At 41.7% G+C, this 17390-nt stretch overlaps 1 long non-coding RNA gene across 1 annotated transcript; it reads left to right on the top strand.

Moving 5' to 3' along the window:
* Positions 1–3738: 3738 nt before the first annotated feature.
* Positions 3739–16179, top strand: LOC109184347. The gene is made up of 4 exons (XR_002054748.1): positions 3739–3749; positions 5276–5281; positions 6493–6498; positions 16091–16179. It is a non-coding gene; the product is annotated as an uncharacterized LOC109184347 (long non-coding RNA).
* Positions 16180–17390: the final 1211 nt, after the last annotated feature.

Raw genomic sequence — 17390 nt, 5'->3', positions numbered from 1 at the left:
GTACTTAGTTTGGTCCGCCTCCGGGGAGACCTTCATGCACTCCTCGGGGAATTCTACCATTCCCATCTCCTCAGCTTGCTTTAGAATGACACTCACGGGATGGGTAAGAGGAGTTAAATTATGCAAGGGGACCAGGCGAGGTCGTTCGTGGTCTCGGCCTTTCCCTGCGGTCGGGTGGTTCGAGAGTGGTGCCTGGCTGGACGGACCCGCTTTCCCAGGCTTCCCACCTTTCCTACCATCCTCTTCGTCCTTCTTCTTCCTGTCGACGTCCTCTGCTTCGGCATAGCGGCTAGCCGTCCTTATCAGATCTTCGTAAAAGGGGGGGTGGTGGGCGTTCAGCTGCTTGTGGAAATACCCTGATCTTAAGACATGGATAAATATCGGGATCTCCGCCTTGGAGTCGAAGTCGTAGACATTATAACTTCCTTTTTCATTTTATCAGGAAGTCTTTGAGGCTATCGCCTCTATCTTGCTTCACTACACAGAGGTGAGAGAAGGGTTTCTTACGCTGTATGCTACCGGAGAAGTATGTCAGGAAGCTCTTGGACAACTCCCAAAATTTTTGGATCGACCCATCTGGGATGGTGTTGAACCAGTCTTGGGCCGCTCCATCCAGGGTGGACAAGAATGCTCGGCACATGATGGCGTCCCCTGCCCCGATCATTACCATAGCAGCCCTGTACCTCGTCATGTGGACACGTGGGTCAGCGACCCCCGTGTACTCCTTGATGGCGGGCAACCTAAAGTCCCTCGGCAAAGGTACGTACATGATGCTTGGGGAGAATGGTGCTGTCATCCGTACCTCGGGTTCCGGCGACTGCTCCCGTGCCTCCACCCTTCTTGCTAACTCCTCGATTCTTCTCTGCAGCCTCTCGACCAGGGCCGACTCGTCAGGTGCCGGCGCGGGTGTAACACCCCGTGTTACGATGCCTAAAACCAATTAATCATTTAACAAATTACCCAAAAGAAGGAATTAAATCACAATAATTAATTAGGAAAGGCCCACCATAGTTCATGGGCCCTTATCCCTAAACCCAACCCTTAGTTCCAAAAGGAATAGAATTAGCAAGCCCATAATATTAGTTCCTAACCAGGACTCCTAAATATATAAATAGGGGACTTAAGAGGCACCTAGAACCCCCCCCCCCCCCCCCCCCCCACCACAATAAACGACTCACCACCCCAAAGAGCTCCAAGAATTCCCTTAGAAGAAATCAAGAAAGCAAGAAAGCTTAAAGAAAGACCCTTCATAGCCAAGGAATTAATTAAGGCTAAGAGGTAACCCATGTCTCAACAAAACCTATTTTCATAGCTATGATTTCCCCCGTAGGATTTCCCCATATTATTGTGTATTGATGATTTGTGATATTATTATTGATGATTGATGGGATAATTCCATGGGTGATCTTGATGATGAGAGGTTCTTGATAATTATGGTGTCCTTGATAATTATATAACGTTCTTGATAATTATATGACGTTCTTGATGATTATATGATGTTCTTGATAGTTGTAAGATGTTCTTGATGTTTATGTGATATTCTTACCGAATCTTGATGTTAGAAGATGAATTGTGTCCTTGTTGATTTAAAAGTGATTAGAACCCTAGGTTGTATCGTATGATATCATTCTTGGTATATGGGGTGGGAATTAGCATGATTGGGTGTCGATTATGTTTAGAAAAGCATGATAGGTTATGTGCCGTATGTTTCTTGATTTTGATCCGTTAATTGTCTACGTGTGTTATCAATTGCGTTTGAAAGTGTCTAAGCATGGTTTCGGGTTCCACAAAGGGTCCCGGGGCGTTTTTGTGATGAAAGAGTCAGTGGGGGGTAGGTGGGGGTAGGGGACCCGCCACCTACCCGCGGCCTTCTTGGGCAACGCCGGCGGGCGGGTAGCTGCCCGCCGGGTACCCGCTGCCCGGATTTGCTACCGCCGGCGGGCAGCCGGCGGGTGATCCCTCACCCACCGGCTACCCGCTGGTTTGAACCCCACTTTGGGATTTTGGCTTCCCCGTTTGATGTTTCCCCGACCCCCGTGGTGTCCTAACGGACTCCGTCTATCGTGCCTATGTCTAGTTTAATATGTCGGGTACCGTTCGTAGGTTGTATGAGTCTTATATATTGCATGCTAGTTGAATTGGTATCCCGTTGACCTAGGTGAAAGAAGTATGAACCCCTTAGGATTATTCTTAGTATGTGAAGGATCACGCATAGGTTTTGTTATACGTTTTCTCCCCCTTCCCAATGTGTTAATGTGGGTTGCATGTGCTTGCAATGTGTTATGTGTGCATGATACCCCAATTCGGTTGCGATCGGATTGGTTATTCCTGAGCTGTGGTTCAGAAGCTGGCTGCGGTCAGATTTACACTCTCGGGCTGCGGTCCACCGTTTGGTTGCGATCAAACGTTTCTACATGAGCTGCGGTTCATATTTCCTGGCTGCGGTCAGATGACATACTCTTGGGCTGCGGTCCACTGTTTGGTTGCGATCAAACTATGATGAGCTGCGGTTCATCGGTCGGTTGCGATCGACCCCTCCGTGATGCGATACGGGGCAGGGTGCTGCGGGGCCGTGTCAGAGCTATATGCGCTGACCCTCATGTATGGGCATGCGATTGGTCCTGTGGCGCCAACAAAGTGTGCTATGTGATGAAATACGGATGAGTTGTTGTTATGATTATCTTGGGGATGTGACTAAGGGATTTACACTGGGAATCGCATGTGTTGGGTTATGATCATTAATTCTGCTTATCTTTACCTGTCTTGCATGTTTGTAACTGTATATGTTGGTTTAACTGCTGTCTGTGCTTAGCCCTATCTGATGAGTCTATCCCTGTTTTAAAAGCTAGAGTTCGTAGGATATATCTTCATGTTCAAAATGGTTTTCGTATATCTATATATATCTATATGTATTGTATTTCAACGCGTTGGAGTGGGTTACCAGCATCTCTCGCTGAACAGATATATTTGGCTTTCAGGCACAGAAGAATAAGTCACTGGAGCGCGCTAGAAATTGGAGCATAGACGTAGATAGTTTCCCTTTCGACCTGCGTGCCATGCTTATGCATTTACATTATCGAGGATATTAGTTAGTTAGCCTGTGCACCTGAGTTCTCTAGCTCAGGTGTGGCATAGCACCCCGTACTCTTGTATTACGTTTTGGGATTTAATGAGATTTCGCCTTTATTTTATAAGTTTTAAATATCTTGAAAATTTGTGGTGTTACAGTTGGTATCATAGCCTAAGTTTGACCCTAGGATAAGACTCTTAAAACCGGACTTTAGGCCATTAGGCTTGAACTCTAGGTATTTAGAAACATAGGACGCGGGAATTTTAGGACGCGCGGTGAGATTGTGAAACCTACATATAAACCCCCTCACTTCATTCCTTCCTTGCCTAAAGAAAACCTTCCTCCGCTTATCCCGTCAAAGAAAGACGTCAAGCTCTAATTTGATGTTCTTATAAACATTGACTCAGAAAGACGACAGCATGGCACCCAACCGAAGACAATCAAGGACTCCGGAACCCACCACACACGACCCCCTGACCCAAACACTACAACAACTAACGCAAGTCGCCCAGGCACTAAGCGACGTAGCTCTTCGCAACAACAGGCCCCCGCCTCCTCCATCAAACACGAACTCAGACGTCGCCCGACAAGTTTCAAATCATCGACCACCCACGTTCTCAGGAGAAGAGGACCCCGTGATCCTGGAGGAATGGAACCGGACCCTCGACAAAATCCTCGGGTTAGTGGAATGCCCAGAAGAACGTCGCGTAGAGATAGCCTCGTTCTACTTCGGACACGAAGCCGATCTTTGGTGGATCCACGAGGGTCCCGCTTACCAACAAGAACCAGGATTCAATTGGGAAAACCTCAAAACACGACTACGAGAACGATTCTACCCAACACACGTAAAGGCATCCATGTACGAAGAATTCCTCCATCTAAAACAAGGAACAGCCACCGTCATGGAATACCACAAGTGATTCCTCGAACTAGCGCGCTTCGCGCCAGAGCTAGTCCCCACCGAAGTAACCAAAATAGAGAGATTCGTCTCGGGCCTCAACTTTGAAGCCCGGAAAGCACTAGTGGTAAGCAGACCTCGGACACTAAACGAGGCTTACTCCAGTGCCGCCAATCTCTATCGGATCCAACTACTCCAGCGCGGGGTTCAGGAACAGATACGAAAAAGGAACACCGGAGGGGGAGCACCACCGGTAAAAAGAACAAGGAACGACACCAACACAAGACCAAGCAACCTGACCAACCAAAGACCGTCCCTAGGGAACAATGAAGCAAACCCAAGGAGCTTCCCTTGCCCAAAATGCAACAAAAGCCATAGAGGGAAAGATTGCATGGGCAATCCCTGGCGATGCTTCAACTGCGGAGAAGAAGGGCACAAAGCCTTCCAGTGCGTCCAACCCCAAAGGTCACGCCCCACCACCACAGGTCAACACGGAGGCACCGCCCACCAAGGGAACTACGGCGCTCCCGGGAAAATATTCGTCATGAGCCGCACTCAAGCCGACATCGGGAACAAGAGCAACCTCGAGGAGGGGAACCTAACCCCAGAAGACGAGGACCAAGCAAACCCCGCAGGAGAAAATCAAGAAGACGAATTCTGTCTAGGATGAACCGGCAATTCCTTGTAATCACCTTCATAGTAAACTACTTATTTAGCGATTACTTCGGAATTTTATAAATAAAAGATTCAATTAAAAATTCGATCCTGCTTACAAAGACGAAACCACAAACTATATAACAAGCCAAGCCTCCCATCACTAAAAGACAAAAGAGGGAAAAAGACAGGGACCACACCATCAAGAAAAGCCTAATGTTACCAATAGGAATTGAACCCTTGACCTCCCATATACAAGACCAAGTTCTTGACCACTAGGCTAGGAGTGTTTCTTGAAACCTCAAGGGAACAGTTTCTTCTTAAAACCCTACAAGTCCCTAAACCCACAAAAATCCCCAAATCAAAAACCCTTCCTCTTCTTCTTCTTCCACACCCTCTCTCTCTCCCTCCCCTCTTCCTTTCTCTCCCTCTCGTCCGACCACCCCCACGCCGGAACCCACGAATCACCAGCGACCAAGCCACGACCGGCCGCCCAGGTCGTAACTGCCGCACGCCGCCGCTGCCGCCGGAAGGAAACCGCGACGCCAACCACCGCCCGCCGCCCACCTGGGCGCTACCCGCTGCCGCACACCACCCAGCGCCACCCCAACGCCATCACCCCCCCCCCCCACCGAGCCGTCACCCGGACTCAGTCCGCCGTCGCCGCCCTCGCCAACGGGGAAAACCGCTCGCCGGAAAATCACGTCGGAAAAAGTCGCCGGAAAAAGTGTCAAAATGCCGAAGAAACCCCCCGGAACTCGTACCCCGGAATGGAGCAACGCCGGCTACACCGTGATAGGAGGTAAAGCCCTGGAACCCGACCAATTTTCTCCGGAATTGGTTGATATGCTTAACCACCAAGGGCTTTTGGATACGTATCTCACCATCAAGGGGGATACGTACCCCGAATTGGTGAAGGAATTCTATCAACATCTAGTGGCCACAAAACGGGGTGATAAGCTAGAAATCGCCACCAAGGTTCGTGGTAAGGAAATTATACTCTCCGAAGGCCGCTTGGCCAAGCTCTTGAAATTGACCACCACGGGTGTGTCAAACTACGACCGAAAGGGGTGGATTGATACCCAAAATACGGGGTACAAGGACTACCTCGGGTACCTACTTGGGAAGGAGGAAGGATTCACCTCGGCCACACGACCTAATAGGAAGTGGCTATCGGCTGAGCAAAAGATATTGGTTATGATTGTGACCGATAGCCTCTTGCCCACAAACAATAAGAGCAAGGACGTGGGGAGTTTAGAGTGCACCTTTGCCTACTTCTTGAAACACAAAATCAAGTTCAACCTGCCGGCCCTCATGCTAAAACACATGGAGTTTTGCAAATCAAGCAACCGACTTAGCTTACCCTACGGGATGATCATAAGTTGGATCATGGAGAAAAAGGGGGTGGACCTAAGCCACATCGAGGTCAAGACCGCAAATGGCATGACCTTTAACACCCAGAACCTACGCCGCAATGATATCTACTTCACCGAGGGAGGACATTACCTCACCCTCGAAGAAATTTGCCAAAAACCCGAGGATGAACGAAGAGAATTGGTCGACCAATTAGACATCTCCAACAAGAAGCTCAAACGGGCAATGCAAGATTGTGGAATCCTGGAGGGAAATGAGGACCAGGAGGAGGATGACGAACCCAACCCGTCGGTGCAACTACGATCAGGAGGGAACCCGAGGGAGCAAAACGAGGGCTCAATGAATGAACGCATACTTGCACAGCTCAACCGGCAAAACCAAATCATGGAGGAAGGGTTCTCATCCTTGATCCGTACGACTCGCGCACTAGATCAGAGGGTGGCAGCAATCGAGGCCACCTTGGGCACTCGCGGGGCGCCCAGCTCTGGAGCAGGAGACCGAGGTAGACCCAAAAACTTTCTATCACAACACCACCAGAAATCCAGTCTACCCCAGCTAAGGCAAAACGTGGGGCCACATTCCTAACCAGGAGGCCAAGATGCGGGATGCCTAGGGGTGAAAGAATGGATTAACACACCGGGCTTCGAGGACGAAGCCCCTCGTAAGGAGGGGAGAGTGTAACACCCCGTGTTACGATCCCTAAAACCAATTAATCATTTAACAAATTACCCAAAAGAAGGAATTAAATCACAATAATTAATTAGGAAATGCCCACCATAATCCATGGGCCCTTATCCCTAAACCCAACCCTTAGTTCCAAAAGGAATAGAATTAGCAAGCCCATAATATTAGTTCCTAACCAGGACTCCTAAATATATAAATAGGGGACTTAAGAGGCACCTAGAACCCCCCACCACAATAAACGACTCACCACCCCAAAGAGCTCCAAGAATTCCCTTAGAAAAAATCAAGAAAGCAAGAAAGCTTAAAGAAAGACCCTTCATAGCCAAGGAATTAATTAAGGCTAAGAGGTAACCCATGTCTCAACAAAACCTATTTTCATAGCTATGATTTCCCCCGTAGGATTTCCCCATATTATTGTGTATTGATGATTTGTGATATTATTATTGATGATTGATGGGATAATTCCATGGGTGATCTTGATGATGAGAGGTTCTTGATAATTATGGTGTCCTTGATAATTATATAACGTTCTTGATAATTATATGACGTTCTTGATGATTATATGATGTTCTTGATAGTTGTAAGATGTTCTTGATGTTTATGTGATATTCTTACCGAATCTTGATGTTAGAAGATGAATTGTGTCCTTGTTGAATTAAAAGTGATTAGAACCCTAGGTTGTATCGTATGATATCATTCTTGGTATATGGGGTGGGAATTCGCATGATTGGGTGTCGATTATGTTTAGAAAAGCATGATAGGTTATGTGCCGTATGTTTCTTGATTTTGATCCGTTAATTGTCTACGTGTGTTATCAATTGCGTTTGAAAGTGTCTAAGCATGGTTTCGGGTTCCACAAAGGGTCCCGGGGCGTTTTTGTGATGAAAGAGTCAGTGGGGGGTAGGTGGGGGTAGGGGACCCGCCACCTACCCGCGGCCTTCTTGGGCAACGCCGGCGGGCGGGCAGCTGCCGGCCGGGTACCCGCTGCCCGGATTTGCTACCGCCGGCGGGTGATCCCTCACCCACCGGCTACCCGCTGGTTTGAAACCCACTTTGGGATTTTGGCTTCCCCGTTTGATGTTTCCCCGATCCCCGTGGTGTCCTAACGGACTCCGTCTATCGTGCCTATGTCTAGTTTAATATTTCGGGTATCGTTCGTAGGTTGTATGAGTCTTATATATTGCATGATAGTTGAATTGGTATCCCGTTGACCTAGGTGAAAGAAGTATGAACCCCTTAGGATTATTCTTAGTATGTGAAGGATCACGCATAGGTTTTGTTATACGTTTTCTCCCCCTTCCCAATGTGTTAATGTGGGTTGCATGTGCTTGCAATGTGTTATGTGTGCATGATACCCCAATTCGGTTGCGATCGGATTGGTTATTCCTGAGCTGTGGTTCAGAAGCTGGCTGCGGTCAAATTTACACTCTCGGGCTGCGATCAAACGTTTCTACATGAGCTGCGGTTCATATTTCCTGGCTGCGGTCAGATGACATACTCTTGGGCTGCGGTCCACTGTTTGGTTGCGATCAAACTATGATGAGCTGCGGTTCGTCGGTCGGTTGCGATCGACCCCTCCGTGTTGCGATACGGGGCAGGGTGCTGCGGGGCCGTGTCAGAGCTATATGCGCTGACCCTCATGTATGGGCATGCGATTGGTCCTGTGGCGCCAACAAAGTGTGCTATGTGATGAAATACGGATGAGTTGTTGTTTTGAGTATCTTAGGGACGTGACTAGGGGATTTACACTGGGAATCGCATGTGTTGGGTTATGATCATTAATTATGGTTATCTTTACCTGTCTTGCATGTTTGTAACTATATATGTTGGTTTAACTGCTGTCTGTGCTTAGCCCTATCTGATGAGTCTATCCCTGTTTTAAAAGCTAGAGTTCGTAGGATATATCTTCATGTTCAAAATGGTTTTCGTATATCTATATATATCTATATGTATTGTATTTCAACGCGTTGGAGTGGGTTACCAGCATCTCTCGCTGAACAGATATATTTGGCTTTCAGGCACATAAGAATAAGTCACTAGAGCGTGCTAGAAATTGGAGTGTAGACGTAGATAGTTTCCCTTTCGGCCTGCGTGTCATGCTTATGCATTTACATTATCGAGGATATTCGTTAGTTAGCCTGTGCACCTGAGTTCTCTAGTTCAGGTGTGGCATAGCACCCCGTACTCTTGTATTACGTTTTGGGATTTAATGAGATTTCGCCTTTATTTTATAAGTTTTAAATATCTTGAAAATTTGGGGTGTTACAGTGGGGCCGGCTGCCGTTCCTCCAAGTGTTGGTGTGGAACCCAGTCATCAACGCGTCACTTCCCCGCCGAGTGCTGACGCGGAGCCGGCTCTTCGACGCGTCGCTCCTCCAAGTGTCGACGTAAGGCCGACTCATCAACGTGTTGGCGTGGGGTCGGCTCCCGAAACTCGCCCACCTCATCTGTGGGTGATCTCTCGGCTTCTCTATTTTCGTGTTGGCGAGGGCCTCTGGTAGAGGACTCCTCGGCCCGTGATCCTAACCTTTGCCGCACGGGCGCCCTCTGTCCCAATCGTTCTGGTGCAGATTGGGAAGGGCCTAGTTGTCGTCTGGCCGGTCCACTTCTTTGGGTCTCCACCCCTATTTCCTGGGGCCGCGGGGGCACTTGGCCTTACAGTCCCACCGCCACCTGATTTAGCGCCTCCGTCACTGCTTGCTGAATGACATCGGCGGTCGCCTAGAGGTTCACGGCTTGGTTCACCCCTCCATTGTTGAGTTGGTCTCGAAGGTCCCCGGGCCTCCCGTTGTTGAGCTGTTCTTGGAGGTCCTCTCCGCGATTGTTGGTGAGTTGGTCCCGGAGGTCACCTGAGGCATTGCCATTGTTCACGTTGCGGGAACCGTGGGAGCTGCGGGACACCATTCTTTCAAGCTTGCTGTTGAAAGAGGAAAAGAGTTGTGTGTGTCGTAGCCTGCTTGAGTATTGGACTCAGGCTCTCAATGAAAGCACCAATGACGGTAATAATGTTACCGGTAATAATAATATTATAATAACGCTATGTGAGAGAGTAACAATAGTTGTATTGATTTTGTCTCAGTATAGAAAATACAGTGTCTTTGTCCAAAGTATTGAACGTCCCCCTCCAAGCTGAGGGGAGCCCCTACTTATACAAAAGCTGCTAACAGTAACAACATGAAGCATAAATGGAGAGCTAAGCCTTTAATTCTCTCTCATCAATGGTGACATCAATGGTGGCTTCAATGGCAGTAAAGGTGACAGCCGTTGGAATTCTGCCCGTTGGAGTTTTGCCCGTTGGGTTTCCATGTGGTGTCGGGTCAGATGCTGCTTATGATCCGGGTCGGGTGCCAGCACCATTCCATGTGGTGCCGGGTCAGATGCTGCTTATGATCCGGGTCGGGTGCCAGCACCATTATCCTGTCACTACCCATTAGTGTAGGTTTCCCATTGGGGGTATGCATACTTAAGGAATTAATGTCGGGTCAACTGTATGGGTCTCCGATTGATATTTTGGTCACTGGGACCGAAGTAATGACTCTTGCTAGGTATTTTTCCTCCTCCTACACAAAATGGTTAAAGATGGTTAAGTGTGAAAATTGTTTTGTGGTGGAATATTATACGTATCTTAATTATAATAAAGACATATATATGATCTTGTGAAAATTAAATATTGATATTAATGGTTAAATGTTGGTATTAACAACATTTAATTTTCACAAGATCATATGGCTTTAAGAAGCATGCATGCACGCCACACGTGCAACCCCAAAGTTCATAAGTTTGAAATTAATATATAGCATAGCTAGGTGGCCTAATATTTAAGAGACAAAGATGTGTTGTTCGTGGATACATCGGATACTATCCAATAACACTCTCCAACTTAATTGACGTGAAGTAGGCTTAGTAACATTAAGATTATATTCTCAAATTATTAGTTCTCATCTTTTATTGATTACACACTTAATTCGATAGTATTTGGGAGAAAAACTCAATGTTCAAACTAAAATTGTTATTGTTTGGTCTTTAAAGGTCAATTGTATGTTGCTACATCTAGAGTTAGAAATCTCAAAGGTCTACAAATTTTGATTCGTGGTGACTCTAAAATTGTAATTCAATTACTATTGTAGTTTACTAAGTTCTTAAAAATTTGTAATATTAAATACTATGTACTAAATTTTTAATTTAGTTTAAGATTTGTAGTAATCGCCCACCTTAAATATTATTTTAATTGTAAATATATTTATGTTCATAATTTTATCATAGGAATTCACACATAATAATTATTAAATAACAAAAATTTTATATATGAACAGGGCCGGTCTTATAGTTTTATAGGCCCGGGGCAAGTTAAGAAAATGGGCCCCAATACGATATTTAGAAGTTAACATAAATTTTTAAAACTAGATTTTAAATGTCATATACGAGTACAATCAAGGTAAGTTTGATATTTTTTACATTTTAAATGTCAAATACAAATACAAAGCTTCTATGAGCTTTCCTAGATGCAAAGTCATCAATAACCTCTTCAAGACTAATATTGTTTAAGATAGCTACTTATAGTCAACAGAATCCGATAAGCAATAGAAACCGTTTGCTAGCAATCTGCAACTTTAACAAACTCAAGAATATTAACAAAAATTATTATAAAATTGATCTTAACCAAAAAAAAAAAAAAAAAAAAAAAAAAAAAAAAGCACCTGTGAATCAGTTGAATATATTTCCTTGTGAGAATGCAATACTTTCTCCTCCTACAACAACTTAAATTTGTTTTTATTAAGTAAACAATTGCATAATATGTCAATTACAAGTCTTATACTTAGGTTCTAATTCTACAGTAATTCTAATTCTAATTAGAGTAAAAAGTAAAACAGAATATCCAAAATTAGGATGGAATATAGTAGCAATTCAGTCTGCAAATCCTAATACACATAATTGAATTAGGATCTGCAGAATTGAATTCTCAAAAAAAAATTAAAATAAAAAAAAAATAAAAAAATTGAATACAGTAAACAAATCACTGCATTTAATTGAATATTACAGTAAAAAATTTGTCAAAAATCCTAATTCTAATTACAGTAAACATATCACAAATCCTAAATTCATAATTCACATACTAAGCACTTAGGGCAATAAAACTTGAAATCAAAAAATACCTTTGCAAATTAGAGCATTAGGCCGTGAGCCCATAAAAGTGAATGGTGATTAGACGAATGTGGATTGCGGAAGGCCGGGTGGTAAATTGTATTTGAAAGCAGATTTGTAGATACTCAGATAGGGCCGGTGAAATTAATTGTCGTCCATGGTGAATGGTGGATAAGTGGATTTGCAGATTGAGTTTGTTTTTAACTTCTGAGGGAATTTGATGACTCCATTTTTACCGTTGAGAAGGCCTGGCAACTGGCGAGTCGGCGACGCTTGGAGTGGATGCGAGAGAGTCTGCGCTTCTCCAGTCTCCTCGCGGCTTCCTCGTAAAGTCGCAGAAACGCGACCAAAACCGCAAAACAATAAAAGAATTTTTTTTATAATATATATATATATATATATATATATATATATATATATATATATATATATATATATTATATACTATATAGCTATGGACTATGGGCCCCTAGGTAGAGGTGGGCCCTGGGCAAGAGCCCAGCCTGCACTTGCCCAGGGTCGGGCCTGTATATGAATAAACCTCATATAGGATATTTTTTATAACATATTTTTTGTGCATCGCACGGGACAAATACTAGTTATGTACTATAAAATATTATTTTGGTGTAAGTCATAAACTTATGTTTTATGAAACCTTATATAATGGTGTGAGATATATACTTATATGGTTATGGTTATTGATATGGGAAAAAGAAAGGAAAATTTAATGTGATATTTTGTATTCAAGTAATTAAAAATGAAAATCTGTGAACAATGTGTTTCATACTATTAATTACTTCATATGTGTTATATGTTGTTAGTAGAGTAATTTATAGTATGTTATCATGTGTTGTACATATATCATATTAATGTAGTGTTGAGTACTGATCTTATATGATGGTGAATTCGCATACTTGGCATATATTTAGAATGTTTAGTTTCATGTCATGCATGTGCAAATTGGAAATAATAATGATAAGGTCCTAAGGGGTTATATTATGTGTCAATTATGTGTCCTTATGTGTTATTTGCTATGTGCGAATTGAAATGTTTTACAATGTGGAGTAAGTCTTAACAATTTTATGCTGAGTTTGTTCTTTCCTTAGTTCTTTTGTAAGTGTTGTTGCGTGACATTTGGAGCATTGAGCATGAGAGAGAATCATTTTTTTAGTTTAGAACTTTGGAGTTTTATTTTGTTAGAAAATCTAAAAGTTGTTTCTAAACAATTGTATTATTTCAGTTAATAGAGCCATTATTAGTTTTGAGTTGTTTTTAGTAGTGTTGTTTATAGCGTGTGCATTTGGATATAAGTAGTTATCTAAACGTGACAATAGCATCCTTTTTCCTTGTTTTGTTTTGCTTCCGTAACTAAAAATGGCTTTTAATCAAATAAATTTCTTTTTATAAAATAATTATCAGTGCATTTGGAAATGCTTTAAGTGCATAGAAGGCACTACTTAACTCTCATTACCTTCATCATATCCCACGTGTCATCACAAGAGTTTCTAAATGCGCCTTCAAGCATTTCAAAATGCACTATCAAATATTCTTAAATGCACGGTAAAGCAGTCCAAATGCACCGTCAATCCAACTATGATTACAAAAAATTACAAAATTTTCACCGCGTTTTTCTCATTTTTATGGAATTTCAGCCTTTGATCATGCTTTAGATAGACGGGCCAGATGAATCAGCACTACTGCCTGCGAAGCTTGCCGCATTTGATCCCATACATATATATATATATATATATATATATATATATATATATATATATATATATATATATATATATATATATATATATATATATATATATATATATATATATATATATATATATATATATATATATATATATATATATATATATATATATATGGGCACCCTCAAGTGAGAACGGTTGTCCAGGAGAGAAATAAGAACTATTTATAATTGTTCACGTGTCCAGATCAACGAATTAGATGCAATTTTTAAAAAACGATGCGGTGACATTTTCGTACCTCAAACTTTGGTGCAAGTAAATGTGTTATAAGTGCATATAGCTGGTACACATTTGCAAGGAAAAAATGCAAGTAAAATCACTTACAAGTGCACCTATTTTCACTTACAAGTGTAAGTAATTTTACCTTGTTAACATTCGTGCACTTAAGTTCAACTACTTATAACTATAGGTGCATCTAGGTATAACGTTAGGTGCACTTTGTATTGATGCTCAATATAAATTTTACTTGCACCTGTAATACATTTTACATGCACTTGTAATAGAGTTAATTCCACTATAGGTCCCTTGTCTTTGGTGGCAATTCCAAATTTAGTCCCAGACTATTGTTTTTGCCATTTTACATCTTAGACTATCGTTTTTTGGACACTTTTAGTCCTTCTCATGACTTTCTCTATTTTTAGTAAGGGCATTTTTGTCTCTTCATATTTTTATTTTATTATTTTTCCGGTTTCAACCGGTTTAATTGGTTTAGAACTTTAGATAACCTCTGATTTTTAGTAACCATATTTTTCAACCGATATTTAGTAAAGTCCTAAACCAATTAAACCGGTTGCAACTGGAAAAATAACAAAAGAAAAATATGAAGAGACAAAAATGCCCTTACTAAAAATAAAAAAAAAAAGTCATAAGAAGGACTAAAAGTGTCCACAAAAATGATAGTTTTGGATGTAAAATGACACAAACAATAGTCTGGAACTAAATTTGGAATTGCCACCAAAGACAAAGGACCTTTGGTGGAATTAACCCCTTATAATACATTTTACTTGCACTGAGGTACACTATATGAAATTGCTACTTGCACTTGTAATACATTTTACTTGCACTTTGATGTTCAATTATTTACGAAAATGTCTCTCTCTCTCTCTCTCTCTCTCTCTCTCTCTCTCTCTCTCACACACACACACACACACACACACACACACACACACACACACACACACACACATATATATATATATATATATATATATATATATATATATATATATATATATTTATATATGTTCAAATGCGGTTGGTATGTCCATGTGCGATTAAATCTGAGCCATTGATCTTACTTAAATCAACGTCCAGGATTACTAAAATTTAAAAAAAAAAAAAAAAAAACAAAAATAAAAACGCAGTGACAATTTGGTAATTTTTGCATCTAGGTCAAATTTAAGGTGCGTGGATTTTGTACTTAAGGTGCGTGAGTTTTATACTTAAGGTGCATGGGTTTTGTGCTTAAGGTGCGTGGATTGTGTGCTTAATGTGAGTAGTTGTTGAAACTTAAGGTGCGTAGGTTTCCTTCTTAAGGTGCGTGAGTTTTGTGCTTAAGGTGCGTGGGTTTTGTGCTTAAGGTACATAGGTTTTGCGCTTAAGGTGCGTGTGTTTTGTGTTTAATGTGAGTAGTTGTTGAAACTTAAGATGCGTGATTTTCCTTCTTATGGTGCATTGTTTTCCTTCTCAAGGTGGGTGATTTGTATGCTTAATAAGATGCATCAGTTGTGTGAAACTTAAGGTGAGACATTTTAAAACCTTGGGTGCGTGGTTTGTATTCTTAAGGTGCTTTGTTGTATACTTAAGGTGCGTGGTTTGTGTACTTAAGGTGAGTGGTTTGTGTTCTTAAGGTTCTTTGTTTGTGTGCTTAAGGTGCATCAACCGCACAACCGCATGGAAATTCTTCCCCGCACCTGAACCCTTCCCTATATACAGGGCCGGTTTTTAGATTTTTGTGGCCCTGTTCAGATAAATAAATAAGGCCCTATCAAAACTAAAATCTATAAAACTAATACCGTAATTTTATTATCTAAATATATAACAAAAAAAAAATATCTGCACATCGCACGCACATCGCACGCACACTGCACGCACATCGCACGCACGCACACATCACGCATATCGCACGGATAATTGGACAATTATTTGCTCGAATTCAAGCAAGGATAACATAAAAAAAAAAAAAAAAAAAAAAAAAAAAAAAAAAAACCATAATCGATACAACCCATTTCATCAATTGCACTATATAATATTCGTTGTTATAATTTTAAGATTATAACAAATCTTTTACGTGCAACGCACAGGTAAAAATAGACATATTATGGAATAATAATAGTGTGCACAAGTTTTGAACCTTAGACGTCAAAGTTAAAATACAATAAATACATGTTACTACCATTAATATAATAAATACTCCTTCCATCCTCAACAAGTTTCACTGGAGACATCAATTTGGTATTACTCTTTCCATTTTCGACAACCTCCACCGGAGACATTGAAGGGCAGTAGATCGGTTTGCTGCTAACTTCTTCCATCTTCGACAAGAGCCACCAGAGACGTTGAAGAGCTCGTGTTCAGTCTCGACGAACAAAAGGTAAGGAATATATATATAGGGATGCACTCAGGTGCGAATAAGTGCTCAGGAGGGAAATGAGAACGAATCAGCGCGCGACACGTGTCCAGATCTAATAACTTTAAAAAAAAAATGCGGTGGAATTTTCATAAATAATTGAACATCGAAGTGCAAGTAAAATCACTTACAAGTGCACTTACTTTCACCTATAAGTGCATGTAATTTTGCCTTGTTAGCATTCACTTTCCGCAAACATTCATGCACCTGGGTGTGCTTATAACTATCTGTGCAACTATTTATAACTATAGGTGCAACTACTTATAACTATAGGTGCACCTACTTTCACCTATAAGTGCATGTAATTTTGCCTTGTTAGCATTCACTTTCCGCAAACATTCATGCACCTGGGTGTGCTTATAACTATATGTGCAACTATTTATAACTATTGGTGCAAGTATGCAACTACTTATAACTATAGGTGCACCTACTTTCACCTATATGTGCATGTAATTTTGCCTTGTTAACATTCATTGATCTGAGTTCAGCGGGTAGTAATACCCCTGAAAACCACTCGCAAACATTCATACACCTAGGTGCAACTACTTATAACTATGTGTGCAACTACATAGAACTATAGGTGCAACTACTTAGAACTATAGGTGCAACTAAGTATTGATGCTCAGTGTAAATTTTTACTTGCACCTATAATACATTTTACATGCACTTGTAATACATTTTACTTGCACTTCGATGTTCAATTATTTACGAAAATGCCACCGCGTTTTTTAAAAAAATCAATGTTTCTCATTCATTAGATCTGGACACGTGGACGAACAGAATTCATTCCTATTTCGCGTCTGGGCGAAGCATTCGCATCTGAGTGCGATTCTATATATATATATATATATATATATATATATATATATATATATATATATATATATATATATTATTTTTTATTTATTTTTTCTTTTTTACATGAATGAACAAATGTTTTCAATTTCGTAGCTTTAAAACAAGCGGACTCCGTTAACTCTAACGGCGGGCCGTTTCTTTACTTAAAGAAACGGCGTCGTTTTTTACCGCGGTGCACATGTACCGCGGTCTATAATATAACGACTGATTCATGTGAGAACAACTCTTAACGTGAGAACATGCGGACTTCTTCAATAATGCACGATAAGTTCTTCATCAAAGCACAATAACTATTCCAGCCCTACGGCTACTACACGA

Source organism: Ipomoea nil, unplaced genomic scaffold (genome assembly GCF_001879475.1).
Source record: "Ipomoea nil cultivar Tokyo-kokei standard unplaced genomic scaffold, Asagao_1.1 scaffold1259, whole genome shotgun sequence".
NCBI lineage: Eukaryota > Viridiplantae > Streptophyta > Magnoliopsida > Solanales > Convolvulaceae > Ipomoea > Ipomoea nil.
Note: the sequence above shows the minus strand (reverse complement) of the source record. Positions and strands in the feature narration are given on the sequence as shown.